Raw genomic sequence first — 27,415 nt, 5'->3', positions numbered from 1 at the left:
TTATTTTAAAATAGAATGCCCTGTTATACAAGGAAGAAGGCAGAGGTGGGCAATGGTCTCCTATTTTCCATTATGCGAGCATTTCTCAAAAGGTCCACAGATAAGCAACATCCCAACTACCTGAGGACGCTGGTTACACATGCAGATTCCTGGGCCTCACCAGCTTTAGTGAAGGAGGCCCTCTGGGGCTGATCCCTAGAAATCTGCATCTGTAGCAAGCTACCTGGAAGATTCTTCTGTCCCCTAAGGTTTGAGAAACTTCTACACTGAGAATGGTGGCCTTGAACTAGAAAAAACAGTTTTATCCAAATTGAGCAGGCCTCTCTCTGTGGTCACCAAAGAACTGTAGAGAGCAGGGGACGAACCCTGTCTCTTTCCCTTTCCTCTTGAGTCTCCTTTGGATAGAAAGTAAGTTCTTGGACCAGACTGATCGTCGTAATCTCTGGGAGAAGAGTTGTATAAGAATTCAGATCTACTAAATCAGAGGCTCCGAGGGTAATATGCCGAGCATGGGAGGGCCTCAGAGAAGCCAGAGTGGCTGGGAAAGGTATTAGGGAAGAGATGCTTTGAACGACAGGCAGGATTGCACAGGCATATTGGAAAGGTCTGAGTATTCCAGAATTATAGACTCCACAGGCTTAGAAGCAGGAGAAGCATGGCTGGAGGAGACACTCACTGTTAGAAGGTGCCTGAATCTCAGTGACACGTTGCTTCAGGATCTGGGTGGCAACTTCAGGAACATTTCTCTCTAGTTCCAAACACAGTTTCAAGTTTCTGCTGTCAGATGTCCCTCTGGAAATAAGCAGAGGAATCGTCCTACAGGGTTTACTCAGATCTCAAATGTGTCAACACAAAAACTAAATGATCATCTGCCAGGAGTTCCCAGATTGGTGCCCCAGTCGGCTGGACCCTGAAGTCCAAAAGCTCATGTCCAAATTTCATACCTTTGACCAAGTCCTCCTCACTCAACATTCTACTCTCTTCCCCACAGGATGAAGGTGCAAAGGTGCATGGAATGGGTGAGTGGTTTTCCCCAGATGCCAAACAATATCATAAAATTTTCCTCTCTCTCCCATTTTATCATTTAAGGAACAACAGGATTTGTGAGTAAAAGGCATCTAGGCCTTTGGGGTTTGTGCAAGGTGATTTGGGGCTGATGAAGAATATGTCACCTCCATGGAGGGGTGAGGTGGGGGAGTCACTCTCAGCACACACCTGGCTAGAGCAGCAGGTGCATGTGGGGAAGAGTGAAGAGTAAGTTCAGATCATTTACAGCCACTATGGAGAACAGTATGGAGGTTCCTTAAAAAACTAAAAATAGAACTACCATATGACCCAGCAATCCCACTACTGGGCATATTCCCTGAGAAAACCATAATTCAAAAAGAGTCATGTATCAAAATGTTCATTGCAGCTCTATTTACAATAGCCAGGACATGGAAGCAACCTAAGTGTCCATCATCGGATGAATGGATAAAGAAGATGTGGCACATATATACAATGGAATATTACTCAGCCATAAAAGAAACGAAATGGAGTTATTTGTAGTGAGGTGGATGGAGTTAGAGTCTGTCATACAGAGTGAAGTAAGTCAGAAAGAGAAAAACAAATACAGTATGCTAACACATATATATGGAATCTAAGGAAAAAAAAAAAGTCATGAAGAACTTAGTGGCAAGACGGGAATAAAGGCACAGGCCTACTAGAGAATGGACTTGAGGATATGGGGAGGGGGAAGGGTAAGATGTGACAAAGTGAGAGAGTGGCATGGACATATATACACTACCAAACGTAAGGTGGATAGCTGGTGGGAAGCAACCGCATAGCACAGGGAGATCAGCTCTGTGCTTTGTGACCAGCTGGAGGGGTGGGATAGGGAGGGTGGGAGGGAGGGAGATGCAAGAGGGAGGAGATATGGGAACATATGTATATGTATAACTGATTCACTTTGTTATAGGGCAGAAACAAGCACACCATTGTAAAGCAATTATACTCCAATAAAGATGTTAAAAATAAATAAATAAATAAAATAAAATATTGCATATTTTTACATCAAAAAAAAAAAAAAAGTTCAGATCATTGATAGCAATTTACCAGCCTTGGTATGCTGAGAGGGACAGTTCATCTTCTCAGCCCATCTTTCTAGACCAACGTTATTGCAAGTCTCAGCTCACACTGTCACCTCCTCACAGAAGCCATTCCTAAGCACCTATTTTATTTTTAATTTTTTTAACACTTATTTATTTATTTGGCTGTGCCGGGTCTTAGTTGCGGCACTCGGGATCTTCACTGTGGCATGCGGGATCTTTTAGTTGCGGCATGCGGGATCTTAGTTGCGGCGTGTGGGATCTAGCTCCCTGACCAGGGATCGAACCTGGGCCCCCTGCATTGGGAGCACAGAGCCTTAACCACTGGACCACCAGGGAAGTCCCGTTAAGCACCAGTTTTAAAATCGCTCCCTCCCCACTCTGACACTCTCCATCACATTACACTGTTTCATCTTGTTTAGCGTGCTGCTCATATATTTAGAATTATGTTGCTCTTTACTTATTTACTTGTTTGCTATCTTTGCCTTCACAAGAATGTAAATTCCATGAGAACTGAGTCTGTCAGTTCTGTCCACAGCTGTAATCCCTCGCCTAGTATTATTCCTAGCATTCCTTAAGTACGCCATAAAATGGCTGTTGAATGGATGAATGAACTTACATTTTTTTTTCATTGAACATGATGAATATTTGTTAATCCATAACAGAAACGTAAGCACAAATGCTATGATGATAGAAGTATCTATGCCACAGGGACCCTTAGTTTGCACTGTTCCTTGGAACTCATGTGGACTATTTTGTTAATTCTGAACTACATTTGAAAAGCCACTGACAAGTTCTGTGGAGAAAAAGACGAAAGCTGAGCATTGCAAAGTCTTTACCAAATTGTTGTACAGGGTTTTATGATTTGACATTTAGGGGAAAATCAGCAAGTCAGCCTATACCCAACAGAAATTCAAGAGGTGACAGGTAATAATTACTCATGAACATTACATTTGAAAGCCTTTAGCATGAAAAAAAATCTTTAGATAGATGCATGTATTTCTCTTAAATTTTATCTCAGAAAAAGTAGACTTTAATGAGTCTAATGAATAAAAACTCATTTTTAAAACTAAATAAAACTTGCCACAATCTGCATGTTCAATGAAGTATTTTGTTAAAATTTACGTGGAGAAGAAATCAAATTCAATTAATCACTAAGAAGTCAGAGTTCAGTCAAGGATAAAAGACCTGGAAAGTAGAATCATAAAAGCTCCCAGGTATCAATGAAGTTGCAGACCACTTCCTAACATATAAGATTATAATATTCAAAATTTTAGTTATCTGCATCTCTAGGTCTAATTCTCCTGTTTTGAATGTCACAAAAGGTCATTTCTTCAAATCTCCAAAGAACAGAATTTTTCTAAAAATAGGCAAATAGGACCTGTACATCCTTTACCCTTCCAAAGTCTATGTATCTATAATTATGCCCTGCGTTTAAGAAGGAGACAGCTAAATTATCTGTGCCTTTTAAAGAAATGTTCAGGAATTTGGTTAAGGTTGTCAAATTTACAAGATGATTAACTAGCTTAAAGCAGGCTATTTAGGTTTCTACTATTGATGTTAAAACGTTTGCCTTTGTTCATTTATTTTTCATTCCTTTCCTTCTAATGTTATTTGAGTTGTGGGTCTTTGTCCATCACCAGATAATGTGCATCAATTTCAGAGCCTCTGTTGCTTACAGAACTTAGCACAACTCATTCATTCAACAAATACTTTTAAGTGCCTATGATCTACATACCGCAGAAATAGCAGTAAACAGAGACACCTGCCTTCTTGGAGCTTGCATCTTAGTGGTGAAGACAGACAGTGAATAAGTAAAATGTGTACTCTTGCTAGATTGTGATGGGTGCTAAGGAGAAAGCTAAGCAGAGAAGGGTACATGGGAAATCTGTGCATAGTGGGAGGGAGGCCGGAAAAGGCCTCAAGGAGAGACGCCATTTGAGTAAAGTTGGGAAGCAAGTAGGGGCACACCAGGCAGATACAAAGCACTCATATGTATTGAGTAACTGAACCATGGTGAATTAGTTTCTCAGCTCTCACTATGTTTGGGATGTCACTTCCACTGAGGGGCTGGTGTGTTTATATTGTAGAAATCTTGTCCTTTCTCATAACTCTTGAATGATGTCCTTATTATTCACAGCCAAAAATAGCAATCCCAGATCAGCTGATATGCATATTTACACCCCCAAGAATAAATGACTCTGCACTGTCAGAAAGTGGTTGGGAAGCCAGCTGGCTGGATATGTAGGGGGTAACGTAGTAGCCTGCATTTGTGGGAATTAAGCAACACCACCTGCAGCTGTGCGGATGTGGCATAGTATGAAATGGAAGGGATCAAAGAATTCCAAAGAGAAAGCAGAAGGCAGAGGTCTTGCTCTTGGGAGTTAAGGTTTTACACACAAAAATGGTGTCAGGGAGGGAGACATTTCCTCCTCGATCCCTCTTGAGTTCTTGTGGCTGGGCTAATACTAAAATTAACAGACAGATGAACAGGAGCAAAAGAAACAGATTTTAATCCTGTGCCCAGAGGTCTCATAGAAATGGGACCTAAGAAGTGGCCAAAGCAGGCAGCTTTTTATACTTTTTAGACAAAGAAACAAATTTATGAGGAATTGAAAGGACAAAGACACGTGGGTTTTGGGTGCTCAATCAGTGAAGAATCTAAACAGAGTTTGGGCTTAGGGTAGTAAATTAAAGAAGTAACAAGGTTTATTTATCTGGGCTTCTCAGCCCCAAATTCCTTAAGGGTGTTCTTCTACCTCCAGATGCAGGGAGGGCGCCTTTCACGTGAGAGATGTATTTCCTGCTTTTAGGGCAGCAGAGGAGGAGTAGAGTGTCCCTCTTGCACTGGCCATTTCTTCAGTAACTTTCATTCAAAATAATCAATGTGCCATTGAGGCACATTTTGGGGTGGCTAACCCTGGCTCCCAACAATAGCAATAAAACTCTGAAGTGTAACCTAGTTTCTAGTTCTGGCACGTACATCTGTGGACTTTTCTCCAGCCTTATCTATTGGTCATACCCAAGCAGCATGTTATTCCTGGTACCAACTACCGCCACCAGGAACTGAATGCTCTCTTAGCTCTCTGTGCCTTTGCACGTGCTCTGTACTCCTGACCCTTAGCCTTCCAAGACTCAAGTCAAAATTTCACCTTTTCTGTCAAAACCCAATGAACCATAACTTAAACTCGGCGCATATCACTATAGGTGAATTATATCTCAAAAAAATAAAAGAAAAAAACTTCATCTCCTCTGAGAAGCCTTCCTGGCACAACCTCCCATTCCCCCCAACCTTCGCCCCACCAGCAGGTTCGGCCATGACGCCTGGCAGTTCCAGAGACTGGGCGTGAGCTTCCTAGTGAGCCCAGGAGCCAAAGGAGGGGATGTTAGTGCACCTGGTAATAATCCAGGTGGATTATTGCCTTCTTTGCCTATTCCACATTCCTCCTCCTTTATCCTTTCAACTGCAGACAGATAATTTCTGCCTCCTGGGGTTTTGTTCACTGTCGAATTATTGAGTAAAGATGCATTTTAATATTTCCCCCATTTTTGCTAACTTCTAGGAACACCAATTCAAACTTTACATCATAATTCAGACTTGTCCCATCCATCCATCCATTAGAGGTCAAAGCATAGTTATACAGGTGTTTGAGACACAGGGCTGTATGTTAAATGACATAGATAGTTTGCACACCCAGATCTGTAAGTACAACGTGGTGGGTCATCGTGACCCTTTAAAAGATCAAGAAGGAATGTTATCTTTTAAGAAGTTGTCCTGTTGGTGCTAGGAGATGTTGTTCTTTATGGTTGAGCAGGTATTTCTGCTGTTGGGGGAGGTTTGGTCCATGCATAATGCAGATACACAATGCACAGTAGAGGCGGGAGGGGAGGCGAAAGGGCAGAGAAAAAAATTTTAGGCTTAAGTTTTTCTTGTCTTGCTAGAAAATATGCATTTTATTTCATACTTCCTTCCTTTGCTCCAACCAGACCTTTTTGCTGTTCCGTGAACACACCTAACACACTTGCACCTCCCTCTGTCCAAAGCACCCTTCCCCCTACATCTGCAAGGCTCACATACCTACTTCTTAACCAAACACCCTATCTAAAATGCAAAGCCCACCCCCAGCAGTTCAAAATCCCTTCACCTTGCTCTAAAGCACAGATTATGTTTTATCATTCTCCATAATTTACTTATTTATTGTGTTCATTATCTCCTTCACTAGCTTGTAAGTATCAGAAAAGGAAGGATATTTTCTGTTTTAATCACTGAATAGCCTGCATCAGTGGCTAGCACACTGAAGGTGCTCTATCAGTATGTATTAAATGAGAGGATACTGGCATTAGCAGCCCTAGGGAAAGTTTATCTGAGGCCCCGCAAGTGAGAAAGCACAGAACTACCTCTCTGACTTTTAATTATTAAGCTGCACAAGTGTAAAAAACTCATTTTCATTTTACCCTTCAGTCAACAAAGCGATAAAGGTCCTTGAACTTGCTTAATGAGTGCATGAGAATGATGGCTAATTAATGGGAAGCAGCCTAGCTGCTCTGCCAGTTAGCTGCTAGGATCACCTGAAGAGCTCCTCGGAAGTGGAAGAGGTCTCTCTGGCCCCTGCATATATGCCCCATGTCTGCACAAGCCCAGAGGAGTATCTAAGGTGAAAGGAGAACGGAGACAGCCTCTATCTCGGGGTCTTTGACAGTTTCTGATTGTTCTTCTTGCCTATAGGAAGCCTGGGACTTTGTTCCCACTTTCCCAACCTGGGACCCTTATCCTGGACCCTGGTTTGTGGGATTCCTCAAAGACTGATCCTAGAGCTATTTAATTAGAACATCCAGGCTCATGGGATAACTGGGGCTGTTTCTTGCTCTCTGGAATCTTTCCTGGCCTGGCTTTTCCTGGCTGAATGCTACTCAATCTCTCTCTCTCTATCTCTCTCCCTCTCTCTCTTTCTATTTACATTAACTGATGTTCTGGCCACAAATTGAGAACAGATTTTACCCTGTCAGACTGGGTCTGAATCCAGCTGAGCCACTTACAGGCTGATTGACTTTGAATATGTTTCTCAACCTTTGAGAGCACTGAATTTTACCTGAGCCCTGAGAAAACATGGACGGTTAAGAAGTACCCCTCCATCCCTTTGTACTCCAAAATCCCTCCACCTCTTTGTATTCCAGGAAATGGCTATCTCAGAAAGGACAACCTGACCTTGCAGCTTCCAAGACCTATCGCCACCCTTTCCAGGATTCCCGAGACGCATTCCCTTATTTATCTGCTTCTATAAAACTCCAGGCCCCTTCCCTTTATTGAGATCATCCGTGTTAATGAACCCTCTCCCTATTGAGGTAGCCTGGGTAAAACTAGCTCCTTAATTGTCCACCACGTTTTGTCTTTCATACTTTTAAGCCTCGATTTCCCATCTATAAAAGGAGATCATCATAACTACTTCTTAGACTTGGTTGAGGATTAAATGAAATTATGTATGTAAAGTTGAGTAAACTCTCAATAAATATTTTGATGGGATTATTTTTCCTGTTAATTCCCTCCAGCCCAGTTCTACCAGGCCTTGGTCCTTAGGTTTTCAATTAAAACTTGCTATCAGGGGCTTCCCTGGTGGCGCAGTGGTTGAGAATCTTCCTGCCAATGCAGGGGACACGGGTTCGAGCCCTGGTCTGGGAAGATCCCACATGCCGCGGAGTAACTGGGCCCGTAAGCCACAACTACTGAGCCTGCGCATCTGGAGCCTGTGCTCCCCAACAAGAGAGGCCGCGTCAGTGAGAGGCCCGCGCACCGCGATGAAGAGTGGCCCCCGCTCTCTGCAACTAGAGAAAGCCCTCGCACAGAAATGAAGACCCAACACAGCCAAATAAATAAATAAAATAAATTTTAAAAACTTGCTATCACTACACATTTTCTGTTATTGACAGTATTTTTCTAGAAGATTTTTTCTAGAATAAGATTTTGAGGGGTTTGGCCATGTCTAGCCCTAATCAGTCACTGTCAACCATCAAACACATCCTTAAAGCATGTCCCAAAGGCTGTCTGAAAACAGCATCTCAGGGCTCCCCCTGCATTCAGAAATGGAGTTCTGAACCACTTCCCCAACCTGCCCCACGTTTGTTCTCCAAGATCTGGCCTTGCTTCTCCCTTCACATTTCATTCTTGGTGTTTTTTCCTGTAATAAGCGTTGCATCTCAACTATTCAGCTACATGCTTCTGGGTCCTACTGGTGGTACAGTAGGGGACTACTTCACTCAGGGGAGAGCTAGGGCTAATCACTCCTTCGCTGTGCTTCTCACGGATGTTATGCAGATAAGAGTCTCTTAGGTAATAAGAGTTGTCTCTGGGAGTCGCTCTCTTCCTGGTATGGAGACATCTTTATATGGAATATATATATAAATGTAGATTTCCTTTACAAAAGAAGGAATTTATACTCTATTTTTAGGCAGTTAAAGGGAAGTAAAGAGCTCTTCCTGTGTATGCTGGTTCTCAATGGCCTTTAGCTCAAGATAATCCATAACCTAGAGAGACGTATTTTGGAATGGCATATTCTGATACCCTTCATATGTGTATTGCAGGGTTTGCAGTGTGCAGTGTCTGAAGAATTATCCAAAGAACCCTATGTCTGCCCAGGCTAATACATTTTAAATTGATTTAAATATTCATCCATTTCCCTTTTGCTTTCATTTTATTAGGATAATGAGAGCTGCAGAGACGTTTTTAAATAGAAGTCATTTAAAATTCCTTCTGTATATCTGAGCCTAATCAACTGAGTTCTCACTACTGTAACTAGCATGGAGAGCTTCACAAATCTGGAGATCAAACATGATCACATCTCTACCACTTTTCTAATTATTTGCTTGAGGCCCCATCTGCCTTACTAGCAAGAAGCACAGTATCTCCTACCCTAAATTATCTAAGAACCGTGGGGGAGAGTGGTGAGTAGGGGTGGGGGCATCTCACTTTAGCCAAAAAGGAAGTCCATGTAGCTTCCACACTCTAATCATGCTTTTTTATTTTCATTTCCAATGCTCTGACATCTTGGGACCTGGCTGACCCTGGATGTCTGCCCCTCCAAGGGCTAGCCAATTCCTAGAGATAGTAAAGACTAGCTGGGATCAGTACCTTTCATATGCCAACTAACCAATCCAGAGCCTACCCCCTCCCACCTACTCTATCAGGCTCTCATCCTCAGGGCCACTACTCCCCTGCCCTAATCACCCCAGGGCCAGTACTAGACAACTAGAGACAGCGCCTACACCCAGAGACCATTGAAATTATTCAACTAGCCAACCCTCAGCCTGCTTACACTGCCTTGTCTATTTCTTTCCACAGAAACCACAATAAAGCCTCTTGCCCACATTTTTCTCAAGTTCATTTTTCTTCTAACCAATGTTGGTACTTCCCCACCACTATGGTAAGCCATCCCCACTCCTCTTGGGAACTGTGAATAATAATCGTTTCATCAGCAATCCTCTCCTGATCTGTTGGCCTCCCCATTCCTGAACAATAATAAAATTTATATTTTAAAACTATCCCAGAATCTAGTAAATCCAGCAAGCTATGGCTTTTCACTGTCAAGGGCATCAGCGTTGAAAACAGGTCTTATAAAGTCTAAGAGGTCATGCTGGTCTCCCACTGCCATGATGTCAATGTGTTCCAGAGCTCAACTAAGACTTCAGGAGGTCCTGGAGGCAGAGCCCAGCTCAGCCGAGGATGCCCCACACCTGGGATTCCAACAGGGCCGATGTTCAGTGCTTTCAGCTCACATATCCAGGCACCTCCTGGGGGGAAGTCAACCTGTAGAAGACTGGGATCTGGCATCAGCCACCTTGGGGACCCATAGCTATCTTGTGAGAAGGCTGCCTTCAAATGATACACTGATGTAATCCAGTGATTTACTCTAGAAGGGAGTAGGGGAGTTCCTGGCATCTCTTCTGCTATAAAAAAGAGAACCCCTCCTAAAACACTACCCCAATTTCATATAGGCATTTCACAATTTATCAGATTACCTAATTTATGAAGGAACAGCTTCTAAATTAACCTTTGTTCCTCCTCCGTCACTGGCCTCCCATGACCTCATTATGGACTCTTTCCATCCCTGAAAACTCCCTTTCTCCCCATCCCCCATCCACAATGGCCAAAGCTCCCCCACAGACCCCTTCTCTTCTAGTCTTCCCCTAAGCCTCCTAGCAATGCCCCAATCTTGGCTCCTCCATCAGCCTCATCCTCTTTCCCTACACCCTAGCTCATTTAAAGTTCCCCAAGACCTCAAGCCTTAGCTTTCAGAAAACCTTAGGAACCTGTGTCAGGCCCAGCACTCAAGTTTTAGGAGGGCCTGGGCTGCTTCAAGGATTGTGTTGGGGAAGGGAAGAATTTCCTTCCACCCTTTCTAGGTTCTTCAGCTGGTCTAAGAATTGACATGAGACAGAATAACAGGAGAAAATCAAATTCCATCACACATTTATGGGAGCCCTACCAAAAAAAAAAAAAGAGACCAAGGACACACTAGGCGATTGAAGCCTATATGCCATAGTGAAAGGAAAATCAAAATGGAGTCAGTATTGTTAAAAGAGCCCTCTACAATGGAGCTGGAAGGCTACTGAAGAAGTGTGACCTATGCACATGTTTCAGCCTGGGAGGAATCTGACCTTTAGACTGCTTATTATCCTAATGAAAGTATCCAGAACATCTGCTAGAAACTCAAGATACTTATCAGACCCTTATCCTAAAATAACTGTGACAGTCTATCTACTTACTGGACCCCTACCATTAAACAACTTGTGATTACTTAAGGACAAATATTTTCTGAATTGTGTCAGAATCAATCACAATTCTCACCAGGCAACTTTAACAACCTTGTGGATTTTTGTCTTTATAAGCCCCTTACTCATTCTCTTCCCCAGAATACTCTTTTTGTGATAGGTAAGAACAAATCTGACTCCATACTGGATCTGTTTCTTGCACTTTAACCTTTGTATTCCATTGCTTTTGCTACAAGTTAATCACTGAAGAGTTTTTGCCTAGGGGCTTCCCATTTGTTGCCTAGGGGCTTCCCTGGTGGCGCAGTGGTTGAGAATCCGCCTGCCAATGCAGGGGACACGGGTTCGAGCCCTGGTCCAGGAAGATCCCACTGCTGCGGAGCAACTAAGCCCGTGCCCACAACTACTGAGCCTGCGCTCTAGAGCCTGCGTGCCACAACTACTGAAGCCCACGCGCCTAGAGCCCGTACTCCGCAACGAGAGAAGCCACCGCAATGAGAAGCCTGCACACCACAACGAAGAGTAGCCCCCGCTTGCCACAACTAAAAGAAAGCCCGTGTGCAGCAACAAAGACCCAACGCAGCCAAAAATAAATAAATTAATTTTTTTTAAATAAATAAAAAATAAAATGTTGTTGCCTATAACTTAAAGTACACATAATGGCCCATCTCCAGGAACTCTGCCTCCCATGCCTGAGCCTTAACTTAAAATACCTTTGTTTAGTTCACAGGAAACATCCTAACCAGGTCACCTGTGAATGGCTGCAAGAAAGAAGAATTTAACACATACTTTCCAGAGTCTGGCCGGAACCAGGAAATATTTGCAGCAACTTATCGCCTTTTTACTCTACCTCTTCAGCTCCCCCTCTTTGTTCCATAAAAGAAACTAGCATCCAAACCTGGGTGAGACGGTTCTTTAGGACGTTAGTTCCACCATGTTCTTGGTCTGCTGGCTTTCTGGGTAAAGTCGCTATTCCTTGCCAGCTCGGCTGGCAGCTCGGCTCTCGATTGATTGGCCTGTCTCGGGCGGGGAGAGGTACGAGGTTGGACTGGGTGACATTTTGGGGATTACCCGTATCTGTATCTGCTGAATTGCAATTCTTAAGACCCCAAATAAACTCTTTTCTTAGTTGCAGCCTCCTGCATTAGTTTTTGTTTTTGTTGAATTTGGCTGCACTGGGTCTTAGTTGTGGCACGCGGGATTCCTGAGTGTGGGATCTTCGTTGCGGCATGCGGGATCTTTCAGTTGGGGCATGCAAGATCTTTTTTTAGTTGCGGCACGTGAACTCTTAGTTGCAGCATGTGGGATCTAGTTGCCTGACCAGGGATCGAACCCGGGCCCCCTGCATTAGGAGCGCAGAGTCTTAGCCACTGGACCACAGGGGAAAGTCCTTGCATTAGGTTTTTTTTTTGTTTTTTTTTTTTAATTTTTGGCTGTGTTGGGTCTTCGTTTCTGTGCGAGGGCTTTCTCCAGTTGTGGCGAGCGGGGGCCACTCTTCATCGCGGTGCGCGGGCCTCTCACTATCGCGGCCTCTCCCGTTGCGGAGCACAGGCTCCAGACACGCAGGCTCAGTAGTTGTGGCTCACGGGCTTAGTCGCTCCGCGGCATGTGGGATCTTCCTAGACCAGGGCTCGAACCCGTGTCCCCTGCATTGGCAGGCAGATTCTTAACCACTGCGCCACCAGAGAAGCCCCCTTGCATTAGTTTTTGATTGACACCATCTGAGAGAAGTGGGTAAGAGTTTGGAACTTCAGAGGGGAGGAAGGCAATTAACCTGGAGCTGGGAAAACAAATGTTTGGTAAACAAAGGTTTGCTCTGCCATGCAGAGACAATGGACACGGTGAGGACTTTGGTCTGTAGGCCCTCCAAGTTTTCCCTACCACGCCCAGCCCACATTCTTTGCAGATATCTCTGGTGAGAGTGCTCTTCCGGGACCACGCCCTTTATCTAAATTAATTTAGGCAGTTAAGGGGGAGGTAAAAAGAAAGACTACCTGAGGCTTCTTTTACTTAAAAATAACCAGCCTAAAATAATCCTCCTGCTAAAGAGACACATGTCTTTGGCGTGGCAAATTTTGCCCTCCTACAATTGTAACAGTGACACGAGTTTTTAACTGGCCCGAGAACCCAGTAAACATTTAAACAAGCATGTTTCCAGAAGAAAATGTGTCCCAAGGTCCAAACAAGGGACACCCAAATGAAGTTTCAGAACAGCCCAACTCTGACACTCATCTCATCCATAGAGACTCAGATAACTCATCAACAGAATGCGCGTACCACCTTTACGAGCTTCCTTGCCAGACATTAGGAGAATGGACCAGATTGTCTCTTGCAATTCCATCAGTGATGTAAGATTAAAGCTGAGCTCAAGAGAGGTTCATGTCCTGCTGTGAATAATTTCTGCATTGAATGATTTATGAAAAGTTTTGGGAGTAGAGGTGGTTTAACACCGATTTAAAGGATCCTTGCTAATTCAAGGATCACAGCAGAGAGGAGAATTTGGAGAGGGAGGTTGGCTGAGGGCTTTGTTGGACTGGAGAACCCAAGGAGCACAAAGGTATCACAGGGTGACCAATTTATTTCTTGCTTCAGCGGTTCCTTTTTCTCAAATCCAGACACTATTGCATCACAATAGTCTCAAAGTAGCCAAATGCCTTCATTCCAAACAGCAGTTGCTTGCCACCTGCTGGTTTGCATTAACATAAACTATGCAGCCAGCTTCTTGTTCCAGGGGAAAAAAGCCTCTCTGTAGGGTTGCTTAAGGCAATCAGACATTCAGTTTAAGAAAGGAAGAATTAATTAACTGAATTAGCTGACTTTCCGCTCCAAGTACTGTTAAAGGGAAATAATCTTGAATGAGTTTGTAACCAGTTCATTTACACAATTTTTTTTTTTTTTTGACCTCACTCCACAACTTGTGTGATCTTAGTTCCCTGACCAGGGACTGAACCCAGGCCCTCAGCAGTGAAAGCACAGAATCCTAACCACTGGACCTCCAGGGAATTCCCAATTTTTGTTATTTTAAAGGATTCAGTGAGATTTTAAAACCCAGAGGCCTCAGTTTAGTAAAGCTTGCCCTGAGTGAGATGTTAAACATTGACACCAATGCACAGCCTCCTTCCCTCCCATTTATTACAAACATTCAAGCTGCTGCAGATGGTTCTTTTAGGGATATTAAACTACTAAATGCCAAGTCTTATTTTCACATTTCTATTTTCATTTTGTTAATTAGCTCTTAATTTTTGTGATTGACCTTTATCAACCAGGGGGCAATGGGGCAGATTTCAAAAAGAACTTTTGTTTATACAAATCACTGGACTGGAGTCTACTCAGTGGCCTTGGCAAAGGCCTGGAGGTGGGAGAGACTGTGACTAGGGAGCCTGGGGTTAATAAAACCTGGTGAACAGAGCAGTGGTCATGGAACTCAGAGGTCGCGTGTTCAAGTCCCAGCTGGGTAGGATAATATAGTCAGATGATTTATTGTTCAAACCAGGGTACTTTTAAGAGTAAAAGGGACTGCTAACTGTATAGGATGTCAGGACAAAAGAACTGAGACAGTCTTAAGAAAATCAGGATGCATGGTCACCATGCTGTTAACTGAAAAACAGTGTTTGTCTCTTAGTGAGTGTTGAGCCAAAAGACACAACCAAGCCAAAGAGCAGGAGAAGGAAGGATTTATTACTTGCAAGAAGTAAGGAGAACACCGAGGATCTTTCCCAAATCAGTGTCTCCCCAGATAGCAAAATTGGTGAAGTTTCAAGCTAAGGGTATATGCATATTACTGAAGGAGCTTGGGTGGTCAACAGAGTCCAAGCTTTAGTTGATTTAAGTCACCAGGGCTAGAAAAGGTCAACATCATCATCCCTTAGGTTCCAGCTGATCTGTTGTTTGAGGACTTCAGGCTAATCTTTACCACTGAAACAGAACTGGGAGTCTTTACAACTGATATATTATCTTTGCTATTGTTTCTTCTCTTGCCTGATAACAGTCATTTGCTTTCGAATTCTTTTGTTCCCTTAAGCTCATTAATTACTGGGACCTGTTCAAGGGCAAGCATTGTGGCCAGCCTTAGATCACAAAATGGCTTAGGCCAAAAATGGCTTCTCTTATGTCAAGAAAGCCATGCCTGGTTTTCTTTCTCTGGGGACTCCCTACCCTATCTGCTTACAATGCTACTTATCTCCTTAGCAGCTTTGTGATTGTGGAAAGTCATTTGACCTTTCTGAGCCCATTTCTTAGCTTTACAATGAAGATAACATTGTCCTACAGACCTTTTACACTTATTAGTCTTGGAGATACACATTAATGTACTTTATAACATGTAAAACGTGGTATAAATATGAGGTACTACGATAGCTGATAAAGCAAACCAAGCTTATTTCTTGCTACTGAGGGACCAAATATACAGACAACAGCCTGACCATATATAAAAATAGAACAATCTGCAGCAATCTGCTCAGGAAACCAACCCCTTATCTACAATAAGCAGTGTAAGAAGCCTGCCCGCTGTAAGACAGACTTGCAAGAAGCCAGTTTGCTTTCTCTGATGACAATCCAGGAAGCTAAACAATAACCTCTGTCAGAATCAGCCCCAAATGGCCAGAACTTGATTTTAATAACTGACAACTTTCCTAATTTCTATCCAACTAGGAATCTATCAGGGAAAGATAAATTCCAATTTAGGAGCTATCAGAGAAAACCAAATATCTGCCCTTGACTTGTCACACAGGACGTTCTACTTCTGGGTAGGCAGCCTACAGCTTCCTCATGTCAACATCCTTCAATTAGAGCATACCTGAAGTCTTCCTTTTTCCCCCTAAAAAGCTTTCCCACTCCTCTGCCTGCCTTTGAGTTTCTGCCAAAACACAAGTGACAATGGCTGACTCCCTTGCTATAGCAAGCTCTGACTAAAGAGCCTTTGCTTTTCTCATTTGGCTGGTCTTTATTTCCATATCTGATATTTGCTTACAGGACCTTAGGTCACAGGATATTGAATGGAACTTTCCGTGTTGTCTTGGAATTGTGCATAAAGTCCTAAAGCTGAGGGAAATAGGTGCTAGGTACATTCATAGAACTAGGAGGAATCCAAGAGGTCCTGCTACTTTTATGTCATCATTCCCTAAAGCCTAAATTAAGAGCAAAAATATTCCCAGAGTAGTAGAATTACTCTACAGGAGGGATGCGGAAGCTTCTCAAGCAAGGATATTTGTATTTCCTGTGATGCACTTGATTCCACAAATTTAGCAGAACTTAAGCCTTCTCATTGGTACCGTTAATAGGCAGCTGTCTGCCAGTGAGAGGACCCACAGCCCAGAAGGGGCTGAGGGTGGTGGTCAGAAAATGTTATGCTGGAAAACATCCTCTAACCTTGGGTGCATGGTCATTCAGAATAGAGACAACATTTCCCATCCTCCCCTGCACCTAGATGTGCTAAGTTCTGGCTGATGAGATGTGCAGCATCTATGCAGTACAGAGACTCTGCAGGGCCTCTTTCGCTACAGAGGTTTTTGTTTTCTCTCTTTAGTCCCTCCTCTGACTTCTCCAATTCTAGTGGATGCAGAAGCAGAGTGGGAAGGAGTGAGAGTAATGTTGTGGAGGAAAAAATTATCCTCTACCTGTCTAGGTTCTCCTGGCTGGTCTAAGAATTAGATTGACATGAGACAGAGTAACGGGAGATAAACAAAAGTTTAATAATGTGTATACACGGGAGAGACCCGGGAAAACTAACTCACCAAAATGGCTGAAACACTCATATTCAGCTAAAGACAAAAGGGGATACACAAAAGTGGTTTGGGACTTCAAAGGGGAGGAAAGCAATTGACATGAAGATGTAAAAATAAATATTCAGTAAAAAAATGTTTGCTTGAAAAAAAAATTTAATTAAAAAAAATTTGCTTGGCTATGCAGAGACAGTGGGACATAGAGAGGAATTTTAACAAACAGACTGTTACGTTCCTCCCTATCTACAACCATAGTTCATACTATAAATATCTCATACCTAGTTCATACTGTAATGATCTATGGTGATAGCTCCCTCCCTGGAACAGGTCCTCTAACTAAATTATCTTAGGTGGTTAGGGGAAAGATCAAAGGTGTTTTTTTGTTGTTGTTTGTTTGTTTTAGTCTTTTGAGCCTTGATTGTTTTCAGCTCTAAATAATCTGCTTGCCAAAGAGACACATTTTGGAATGGCATATTTTGCTCCCCTACAGTAGACATGTCCCCTACCCCTTGCAAGCCCCCTCGGTCATACCCAAGCTGGGGAGGAGGGACAGAGCATTGAGTCGGATATGAAACTGAAGCTTCTCATTGGGCTGGACCCAGCTTGGCTTTTTAATACCTGAGTGTGACTAGGAAGCTTTGGGATCTGCCCAAGGTGTCATTAAGGAACAGAAAATAGGTGCTCAATGGATGTTTTAGTTCAATGATCCAGATTTTCATATGCTCCATTTTCTTAAATAGGGCACACTTGGTATGTTGTGCAAAATACTTAAAGATTGGGGCAGCAGCAAACACCAGAACTAAGGCAAACATCTACCAAAAGGGGCACCAGTAGCCAAAATACATCATTTGAAACTTCAGTATCCTATAGCTTGCAGGATCCTATGCTACAAGACTCTTGCTTCTTCTTTATTACAGATTACGGTAGTCAATAAATGGCTGATGGACCAATGAACGGATGATCTTACATGAAAATTATTTTCTTAATCTTTTCATCAAGCAGGCAGCTTTTATCTTCAAACTTTTCCCTACATTTTTTAACGTTTAAAATGTAATTTCTGTACATATATCCAGCAAAATGGAAGTCTGGAAATGGAATTACAGCCTTCTAAGGATTAATAAAGTAGGAAATCGGTTTTACATAATTTAATCTTTGGGACTTCTCTGGTGGTGCAGTGGTTAAGAATCTGCCTGCCAATGCAGGGGACACGGGTTCAAGTCCTGGTCTGGGAAGAACCCACATGGCGCAGAGCAACTAAGCCCGTGCGCCACAACTACTGAGCTTGTGCTCTAGAGCCCGCAAGTCACAACTACTGAGCCCACGTGCCACAACTACTGGAACCCACGTGCCTAGAGCCTGTGCTCCACAACAAGAGAAGGCACCACAATGAGAAGCCCGCGCACCGCAACAAAGGGTAGCCCCCACTCGCCGCAACTAGAGAAAAGCCCGCGTGCAGCAATGAAGAGCCAATGCAGCCAAAAATAAATAAAACTTTAAAAAAAATTAATCTTTGAGTTTAAATGTAAAGATGGCGTAAGCAATCACCCATTTTGTGATAGATGCTGACACCTACTGGCCAAATTTGATATTAAATGCTTGAAATGTTCTGACAAAGGAAAAAAAAAAAAAAAAGGAAATGTTCTCTGTTCTTGAAGGGGGAAGCTTGGTGGAGGAAGTGTTACCAAGCCAGACTTGGGTCTGCTCTCCTGCACACAGGAAAGCCAATCTACTGACACCGGGTTGTGGTGAAGGAAAGTGCCATGCACCAAGCAAGGAGTCCAGGGCAGCTAGTCCTCAAAACACTCCAACTCCCTGATCGGTTTCAGGAAAGCATTTTAAAAAGCCAGGTGAGGGAGGGGAGCCACAGGGTTTGTGATCAGCTCGCGGACAATTCTCTGGTTGGTTGATGATGAGTGGTGAGGTGAAAAGGCAGTGTCACATGATCAATCCTCAGGCTCCAGTAGGTCTGGGGGCTGCGTGCTCATGGTCATCATTTGGTGGTGGTTTTAGCATCTGTAAAACAACTCAGGAAATGTGCATCAGATACTGTTATCTAGGTACTTCAGAGCTGAGCTAAAGCACAGGACATGGGAGCAGGGGTTCGTCCGGGCAGGCCCCATAGGGTCCTGCTCCCTTACAGAAGGGGGAAAAAACCCTGGCTCCAGAGAGATGGAAGTATAGCCACTGGGAAACAGAAACCCAAGAATGAGAACAGACCTAAGGAATAGAATCTTGGGGTGGCTTTTGACATGTCATCAGATTGACCCCAGAACTTCTGACTCACCCATTGTAAACCCTTCCTCTCCTTCAGTTTTTCATTTGGGGTTCCAGGTGCACACTTCCATTTTTTTTTTTTTAATATTTATTTATTTAGGCTGCGCCGGGTCTTTGTTGCAGCATGAGGACTCTTAGTTGAGGCATGCATGTGGGATCTAGTTCCCCGACAAGGGATCGAACCTGGGCCCCCTGCACTGGGAGCGTGGAATCTTACCCACTGGACCACCAGGGAAGTCCCTCCATTTTTAAACTAGACTTTGGAAAAGAACCACCCTCCAAGCCACCAAACAGATGTGCCCTTGCATCCTTTTCTGGGCATTGCTGTGGCACCTAATCATCAACATTATTGCTGAGACGTTTCGGATGCTACAGTGCTAAGCGCTTTATAAGTAGACAGGCCCTGGAGTTAGACGACCAGGATTCCAATACTGGCTCTGCTATTTACAAGTTCTGTGACTTTAGTCAAATAACCTAATTTCTCTTTCCTTGTCTCTAAAATGTAGATAACAATAGAGCCTACAGCATAGAGTTCTTGTGAGGTTTTAAAGAGTTTATATATGTAAAATGCTCAAAACAATGTCTGGTATGTCCCAAGTGCTATACAAATGTTATTTATTGTTACTTTGTTTTTTCTTTACAGTAATAGTCTGAAATAAATACTGTTATTTTTAAAATTAGGAAACTGAGGCTTAGTATATGAGTTGGAAATGCTTTCAGCCCCTCTCCTGCTGGTAACCACTAACACCATTCCTTCCCTTGCTCCTTCAGGCTTAAGGGTAGTAAAGGCATTCTACTACCAATAGTCCCTTGTTGATTCTCTGAACCCTGACATGACAAATTATTATATTCCATCTGTTTCCTGCCAGAACCCTGACAAACACCTTACATTTACATAGTCTCCTATAATATCCTTTTATGTATACTCTCTTAAGGGGTCTTATTCTATTGAGATTTCAACCTATAGCCTTGTCCCCATACATCTTTCTGGCACCCCAGGTGCCCATAATGGCATGTTCCACCAACATAGGCACAGCAACTTTGCTGTAGAATGAGGACGTCTTGGCTCCATGAGGCACGCAGGAGAGAATTAGAGTTATAGGTTTCCTTCACTAGTCTAGCCTGCCATGGTTGCAATTCTCATGGTTGTATCTCTCCAATGTTGCCCTCCTTAATCTGAGTCCCAGCCCTTGTCCTGTCTTCCTAATAAGTCCAGCTTCTCTATCCTCTCCCTCTATCTTGCATCCTTTGCATCTAAGAAGTTTGCCCCAGTATAACTCTTATGTGCCTCCTCCTTCCTCTGTCTGGGCTAAATTCTCCTACCATCTCCCATTCTTAGCTATTTTACTTCTTTCCTCTTTTCTCCTTCCTCTAGTCCATGCTTCTCCTTTCCCTGTTTTCCTGGCTTGCATCTGGAACATGGCACCACTCCAAACTACTTTCCCAGGTCTAGTATCGCATTGCTTGTCAATCATTTGCAGATCATCATGGCATGTGAAAAAAAGAGTAGACTAATTTTATTTTAGCAGTATTAGCAGCGTAATAGGCTGGGTCTTAAATAAAATAAATGTTATGAACTCTGAAATACCGACACATGGATAGGAGTCTATTTTGCTTGTTCGTAAAAGCCATTTGTTTTTATCGTGGTAAAATATACATAATATAAAATTTATAATTTTAACCATTTTTAAGTCTACAGTTCTGTGGCAATAAGGACATTCACATTGTTGTGCAATTATCAGCACTATCCATCTGTAGAACTGTATCTTCCCAAACCAAAACTGTGCACTCATTAAATGGTAACTCCTCATTCCTCACTCCCTCCAGCCCCTGGCAACCACATTCTACTTTTTTGTCCTTACGATTTTGACTGAGTAGACTTATTTTGTGCTGTTGAGAAGAACAAGGTCAGGATCACTGCATGTGAATTGCAAGTGGCCTGTGTTGATGTGTTATGTCCACCCATTGTTGGTGGACAGGGCGCTGCCTACCTGTGGCAAAGCTCAGGATGAGCCTGAACGAGCATCTGCAAGGAAAGAAGGGTGAGGGGCTGAAAGAGGGGACACCACCACCCCCAACCCCAATCCTCAGCCCTGCTTCTACAAGCTCCCTTCTGACTCTTTAATTCCATGAGAAGGAAACTTGGACTGAGGAATATGAAATGTGTTAATAGAAAACACTGGCTCTAAGTTACTACAGCCAGTATGTCCCCACATGAGTTCCTGACAGTTAATGCCAGAGTCATGCACAATAATATTATGAAATCTAGCCTTTGATTAAGGCCAGTGTCCCCCCAAAGCAGGAATGATCAATGTAGAAGTGGTGAGGGTAGGCAATATTCCCCATGTCAAAAGTTACAAATAGGAAGCCAGTAGGCCAGACTCAGAGAGAGCTGTCCTGTTTGGCCTGCACAATGTATTTTTTTAATGTGATTAGTTGGCAGATTTCAGCATCTGATTTCTGGTTTCACTTGAAACATCTGGCAACACTGGGCCTGAAATCTTGCCTGGCCACAAAATAAGGCTCCCACTCCTTGTTCCCCTTGCTCAGCCTGGCCCTGGGAGCATTCAGGTTTGCAACCCCTGCTCTTAGAGATCTTAGGGCCAACTTTAAGAATGCATTTACAAAAGGTTAAAGAAATGATTAATTACAGCTTTAAAAAATAATTGAAAAACGAATAGAGGAAATATTTGAAAATGAACAGCGTCCAGATTCCACAGGTGTTATGGTAAGGGAAGTGTGACCTCATCAAACAGATTTGCAAAGTTGGTAAAAATAATTTAAATACATATCTGAGGGGAAAAATCAATCAATACACATTTTGGGGGCACTTGTAACATCCTCCACCACAAAATTCAATCCCTGTTCTGTTTGTCAACAACACTTAGCACTGTTTAACATACTCCGTGTCATATATAATTTTCCATTATGGCTTAATAAACATAGTTGTATTTTTTTAATATAATTGTCCTTGATAACTTATTTTCTGTTAGTGTTCTATTAAAATACAAGCTTGCCAAGGGTAGAATTTTTTTTTTTTTAACTGAGGTATAGCTGATGTGCAATATATAAATTTCAGGTGTACAACATAGTGATTCACAATTTTTAAAGGTTTTATTCCCTTTATATTTATTATAAAATATTGGCTATATTCCCTGTGTTGTACAATATATCCTTGTAGTTTATTTAGTTTATACATAGTAGTCTGTACCTCTTAATTCCTTATCCTTATCTTGCTCCTCCCCCTTCCCTCTCCTCACTAGTAACCACTAGTTTTTTATCTATACCTGTGAATATGCTTCTTTTTTGTTATATTTACTAGTTTGTTGCATTTTTTAGATTCCCCATATAAGTGATATCATACAGTATTTGTCTTTCTCTGTCTGACTTATTTCATGTAGCATAATGCCCTCCAAGTCCATCCGTGCTGCTGCAAATGGCAAAATTTCATTCTTTTATATGGCTGAGTAGTATTCCATTGTTTATATATATCACATCTTTTTTTTTTAATAAATTTATTTATTTTTGGCTGTGTTGGGTCTTTGTTGCTGCGTGGGCTTTCTCTAGTTGCAGTAAGGGGGGGCTACTCTTCGTTTTGGTGTGCTGGCTTCTCATTGAGGTGGCTTCTCTTGTTGCAGAGCACGGGCTCTAGGCATGTTGGCTTCAGTGGTTGTGGCACGCAGGATCAGTAGTTATGGCACATGGGCTTAGATGCACTGCGGCATGTGGGATCTTCCTGGACCAGGGATCAAACCTGTGTCCCCTGCATTGGCAGATGGATTCTTAACCACTGCACCACCAGGGAAGTCCTATCACATCTTCTTTATCCATTCATCTGTTGATGGACACTTAGGTTGCTTCCATATCTTGGTGGTTGTAAATAATGCTGCTATGAACATTGGGGTGCATGTATCTTTTCAAATTAGTGTTTCCCTTTTCTTTGAATATATACCCAGGAGTGGATTTGCTGGGTTATATGGTAGTTCTAATTTTAGTTTTTTGAGAAACCTCCACACTGTTCTCCACAGTGGCTGCACCAAGTTACATTCCCACCAACAGTGCACGAGGGTTCCCTTTCCTCCACATCCTCAGCAACATTTGTTATTTGTGTTCTTTTTGATGATAGACATATAATTTTTCCAACTGTTTTATTTGCAGTTATATCTCCAGAGCTGAGAATAGTGCCTGACACATCGCAGATACCCAAATAAATATTTGATAAATGAATGAATAAACTTATTTTGTACAAGGTAGTTCTACACCAACAATTGTAGGGATGCAAGGGTGCATAAGGCACCACTCTCATATTCAGAGATCTTAGTGTAATTGGAGAAATAGGACATAAAGACAAAAGGCAATAATAGGAGATTCGTATATAATTAAATTGACAAATGACTGGAGGAGACAAAATATTCCAAAAGTCCAGAAGGAGGAGAGATTATTTTGACCTGGGGTGGATGCTCAGGAAAGCCTCACAAAGAAGGTGGGATTCAACCTCAACTTGGAAGGCGGGGTGAGATTCATGCGAGAAGTAGGTAGGACATTCAAGGGAGAGGAAACTATATATTAGAAAAAATTAGCAAAGAGTTTGATGACATCCCGTAAAAACTTTCATTTTATCACTCCACAGTCTGAGCAGAATTTGAATAAGGTATATATTCTTGGAGGTTTTGGAGCAAGTTACTGTCCCAAGCAGTGTTTTCAGGCATTCAACTTCATGACTTGGTGAAGGATGAATTCATAGCACGTGGTACTGGCAAGACTCTCAGAGGCAAGGAAAAGAAGCCTTGGGGGTTTCACAGCTTGATAATGAACAGTATCATTAACAGAAATAGAGAAGTCAGGAGAGAAGAAGCAGCTGCTCAGGATTTTGATTGCAAGTGACAGAAATGCAATTTGAACGTCTCTGGACAAAAATAGAGACTTTATTGGTTCATGAAACCAAACTGCCGAAAAAGAAGGTGTGACAGGGAGACTCAAAAACATTTGGCAGCAGGAACTAGAAGTTCATCTCATTCTCCGTCTGCATCTCTGTTTCTCCCTTCTGGGTTCATGTCATTCATGAAGCTGCAATACATCTGCCATCATTTCCCAGGCTCACATCCTCCCCACTCTCACACCAGAGATGACAGTTCCAATAGAAAAGTCCCTGTAACACTCTGATGGATCTGTGGGGTCACATGCCTACTTTAGTTGGAGGCAAGAGGCAGAGTACTCTGCTTAGCAGTGCCCATTAAAATCACAAGGTTGGCGGGTAGAGCAGCCCCTCAAAACAAAGGGAGGATACATTTTCAAAAAGAAATGGGAGTACATGCTAGATAAAAAAAGCAACTGATGTTTACCACAGGGGACAGGCAGATAGTGTATTGTTTGCTTGTTTTGACATTTAAAATTAGGTAAACTAGCATAAACCTGAGATCACAGATCACATAATCTTGGATTTCCATAGAAGTCATCTGATCCCACACCCTATCTAATATATTCATTGTTTTTGTAATATTCCCAACAAGTGATCTTTCAGCAGGCACTCAATTTAGTCCCTCCTTAAGCCCTCTAGCCATTGTAAAATATTTCTGGTTGTTACAAAGTTGTTCCTTACAGTCAGATAAAAATCTGTTACCTTGGTGCTTCCACCAGTTAATTGCAACTCTCTCCCTTGGTGGTATCCATAATGAATCTCTTCTACTTTGCAGGATCGAAGAGAGCTCTCATGTTCCCCAGTGAGCCTTTTCCTCTCAGGCTAAGTCTCAATTTACTCCAGCTATTGCTCATGTGGCATGAAGAGTGCCCTTGGACCTTTGTCCAGTGAACTCTTTCAACATTCAACAAATGTTTATTGCGCACTTGCTTTGTGTCAAGCCATAAACTAGACCTTGAGAATAAGGTGATGAGAAAAACAGGTTACATTCTTGTCCTAAGGAAACTTAATCTAGGAGGAGAGAAAAATATTGTGTACATAGTCACACAAAAAGATGACAACAATGATAGGTGTTATCAAGAAAAACTACAGGGTTATATGTTTCTCTTAAATTTCAGTGCCCAGAATCATATAAGCTGCTTCATGTATGGTCTTGCCAATGGTAATGGAGGGTGGATTAAATATGTCCACAAATTCTTTGCCACTGTCTTCAAAAGGTGAAACCCTCGCCTTGAGTATGAGCCGCACTTGTGACTTGCTTCTAATGAAAAGAAAAAAAAAGTAGAAGTAACAGAATGCTGCTCCAGAAACTAACTCATAAAAGGCACTGAAGTTTCCTGCTTGCTCTTTCTTTTTTTAAAATAATTAATTAATTAATTATGGCTGCGTTGGGTCTTTGTTGCTGCGCGCGGGCTTTCTTTAGTTGTGGTGAGGGGGCGCTACTCTTCCTTGCGGTGCGCGGGTTTCTCGTTGTGGTGGCTTCTCTCTTTCTCTCTCTCTCTATATATAGGGCTCGAACCCGTGTCCCCTGCATTGGCAGGCGGAGTCTTAACCACTGCGCCACCAGGGAAGTCCCCCTGCTTGCTCTTTCTTGGGTCACTCGCTCTGGGAAAATCCAGCTTCCATGTCATAAGGAAACCCCAAAAGCCCTGTTAAAAAAGTCTATGGTGGAACTTCCCTGGTGGTGCAGTGGTTAAGAATCCGCCTGCCAATGCAGGGGACACGGGTTCGAGCCCTCGCCCGGGAAGATCCCACATGCCGCGGAGCAACTAAGCCCGTGCACAACTACTGAACCTGCGCTCTAGAGCCCACGAGCCACAACTACTGAGCCTGTGTACCACAACTACTGAAGCCTCCATGCCGAGAGCCCATGCACCGCAACGAAGAGTGGCCCCCACTCGACGCAACTAGAGAAAGCCCACGTGCAGTAACAAAGACCCAATGCAGCCAAAAATAATAAATAAATAAATTTTATATATATATATTTAAAGCCTATGGTGAGGAACTGAGGCCTCCAGACAACAGCCAAGTGTGCAGTCATAGAAGGGGATCCTCCAGCCTCAAGCAAGCCTTCAAATGACCACAGCCCAGCCAAAAGTTTTGTTGCAACCTTGTGAGAGACCCTGCGCCAGAAACACCCAGCAAACCAGTCCTAAATTCCTGACCTACAGAAACTGAGATAACGAATACTTGTTTTAAGCTGCTACACTTGGAACATAATTGGTTATGCCGTTATAGACAGTTAATATAGTAATCAAAGTGTAACAGTTGTACATCTATCCTGTGAAATAAAATTCATATTTTATGGCAAGACAAGAAAAATTTAAACATAAAAAATTCTTCTTTGCCCTTTGGCCGCCCCTCTCCCTGGACTGTGCATTGTGCATCTGCATTATGCATCCACCAAACCGCCCCCATCGGCAGGAATACCTGCTTAACCATAAAGAGCACCATCCTCCTAGCATCAATGAGACAACTCCTTAAAAGATAACATTCCTTCTTGATCTTGTAAGGGGTCACATGACCCATCATGATGACACTTAAATCTGGATTACGTAAACTGTCGATAATACGTCATTTGATGTACAGCCCTCTGACGCAAAAAAACTTATACAACTGTGCCTTGACTTCTAACGGACAGAACAGTTCTCAGAGCATTCTGAGACACTCTTCCCGGGTCATAACCCTGAAATTCAGCTTGAATAAAATTCTCCATTTCTTTCTTAGATTGACTGATTATTTTTTCATGGACAATTCCTCACACTGACTATTTTGACTGTCATATTGCCCAGTTGATTCATGTTGATTTTATGGTCAAATAATATTTCTGTCTTTTTCTCTCACCTTCTGCTGATTTAGCACATTGTTCTATCCTGTCAAAGTCTTCTGGGAGTTTAATTTTCATCCAAGGTGATAAATTATTCCCACTGCTTTGTGCCACTTCATGTAAGGAGCGGAGCAATAACATCAAAATCAAGGAACCAGGTACTGATCCCAGATTTGCCACTAGGTACTTGAGTGACAAGGAGAAAATCTCCCAATCTCCTTCAGCTTCAGTTTCTTCCATGTGCAAAATCAGTATAGTAATGCTGGTTCCAGGAGAGGGATGGGGGGAGGGCAAGATAGGGGTAAGGGATTAAGAGTTACAAACTACTGTGTATAAAATAAATAGGATATATTGTACAGCATAGGGAATATAGCCGATATTTTTTAATAACTATAAGTGGAGCAAAATCTTTAAAAATTGTGACTCAGTATGCTGTACACCTGAAATGTGTATAATAGTGTAAATCAATTATACCTTAAATACATACATACAAACATAAAGCAAGCTGATTTCATGGGCCTCTGAGGACAGACTAACCTGAGACCTGTTCCTAGATCCAGGATTCATGGGCTAAAATGGACGTTTTTCACTGCCAAGCACCTACTTACCCCTCCTTCTTCTGGTAACAGTACTAGAGTTTCTTCTGGGGAGCCACCCTTCCTACACTCTCAAGTCCATATGGTTTAGGAAGCTTGAAACCACCTCCCCAGCCCTAGGAATGGTGTCTAATTATGATGCAAAGGAAAACTCAATTACAAGTGACTTTAAACTATAGAGATGTTTACAGTATAGGTATGGAAGGTTTCTGGATCAGCTGAACAATGCCGGA

General features: G+C 42.6%; 1 protein-coding gene and 1 long non-coding RNA gene across 11 annotated transcripts in view; one reads left to right on the top strand and one right to left on the bottom strand.

Moving 5' to 3' along the window:
- The window catches only part of LOC309642380 (uncharacterized protein), a 199,486-nt gene that overhangs the window by 70,507 nt on the left and 101,564 nt on the right, over positions 1-27,415 (bottom strand). For 2 of the 10 annotated variants that reach the window (XR_014253125.1, XM_082423966.1), the window contains exon 1: positions 677-25,673. The gene's annotated coding sequence lies outside the window, so the exon portion shown is untranslated. Of the gene's footprint in view, positions 1-676; positions 25,674-27,415 lie in introns of those variants that run through there. The other 8 variants (XR_014253127.1, XR_014253128.1, XR_014253126.1 and 5 more) reach the window with 7 other exon arrangements.
- The window catches only part of LOC309642425, a 151,796-nt gene that overhangs the window by 87,235 nt on the left and 37,146 nt on the right, over positions 1-27,415 (top strand). The gene's annotated exons all lie outside the window — the stretch shown is intronic.

The sequence above is a fragment of the Balaenoptera physalus genome, assembly GCF_965194825.1.
Source record: "Balaenoptera physalus genome assembly, chromosome: 14".
NCBI classification, from domain to species: Eukaryota; Metazoa; Chordata; class Mammalia; order Artiodactyla; family Balaenopteridae; genus Balaenoptera; species Balaenoptera physalus.
Note: the sequence above shows the minus strand (reverse complement) of the source record. Positions and strands in the feature narration are given on the sequence as shown.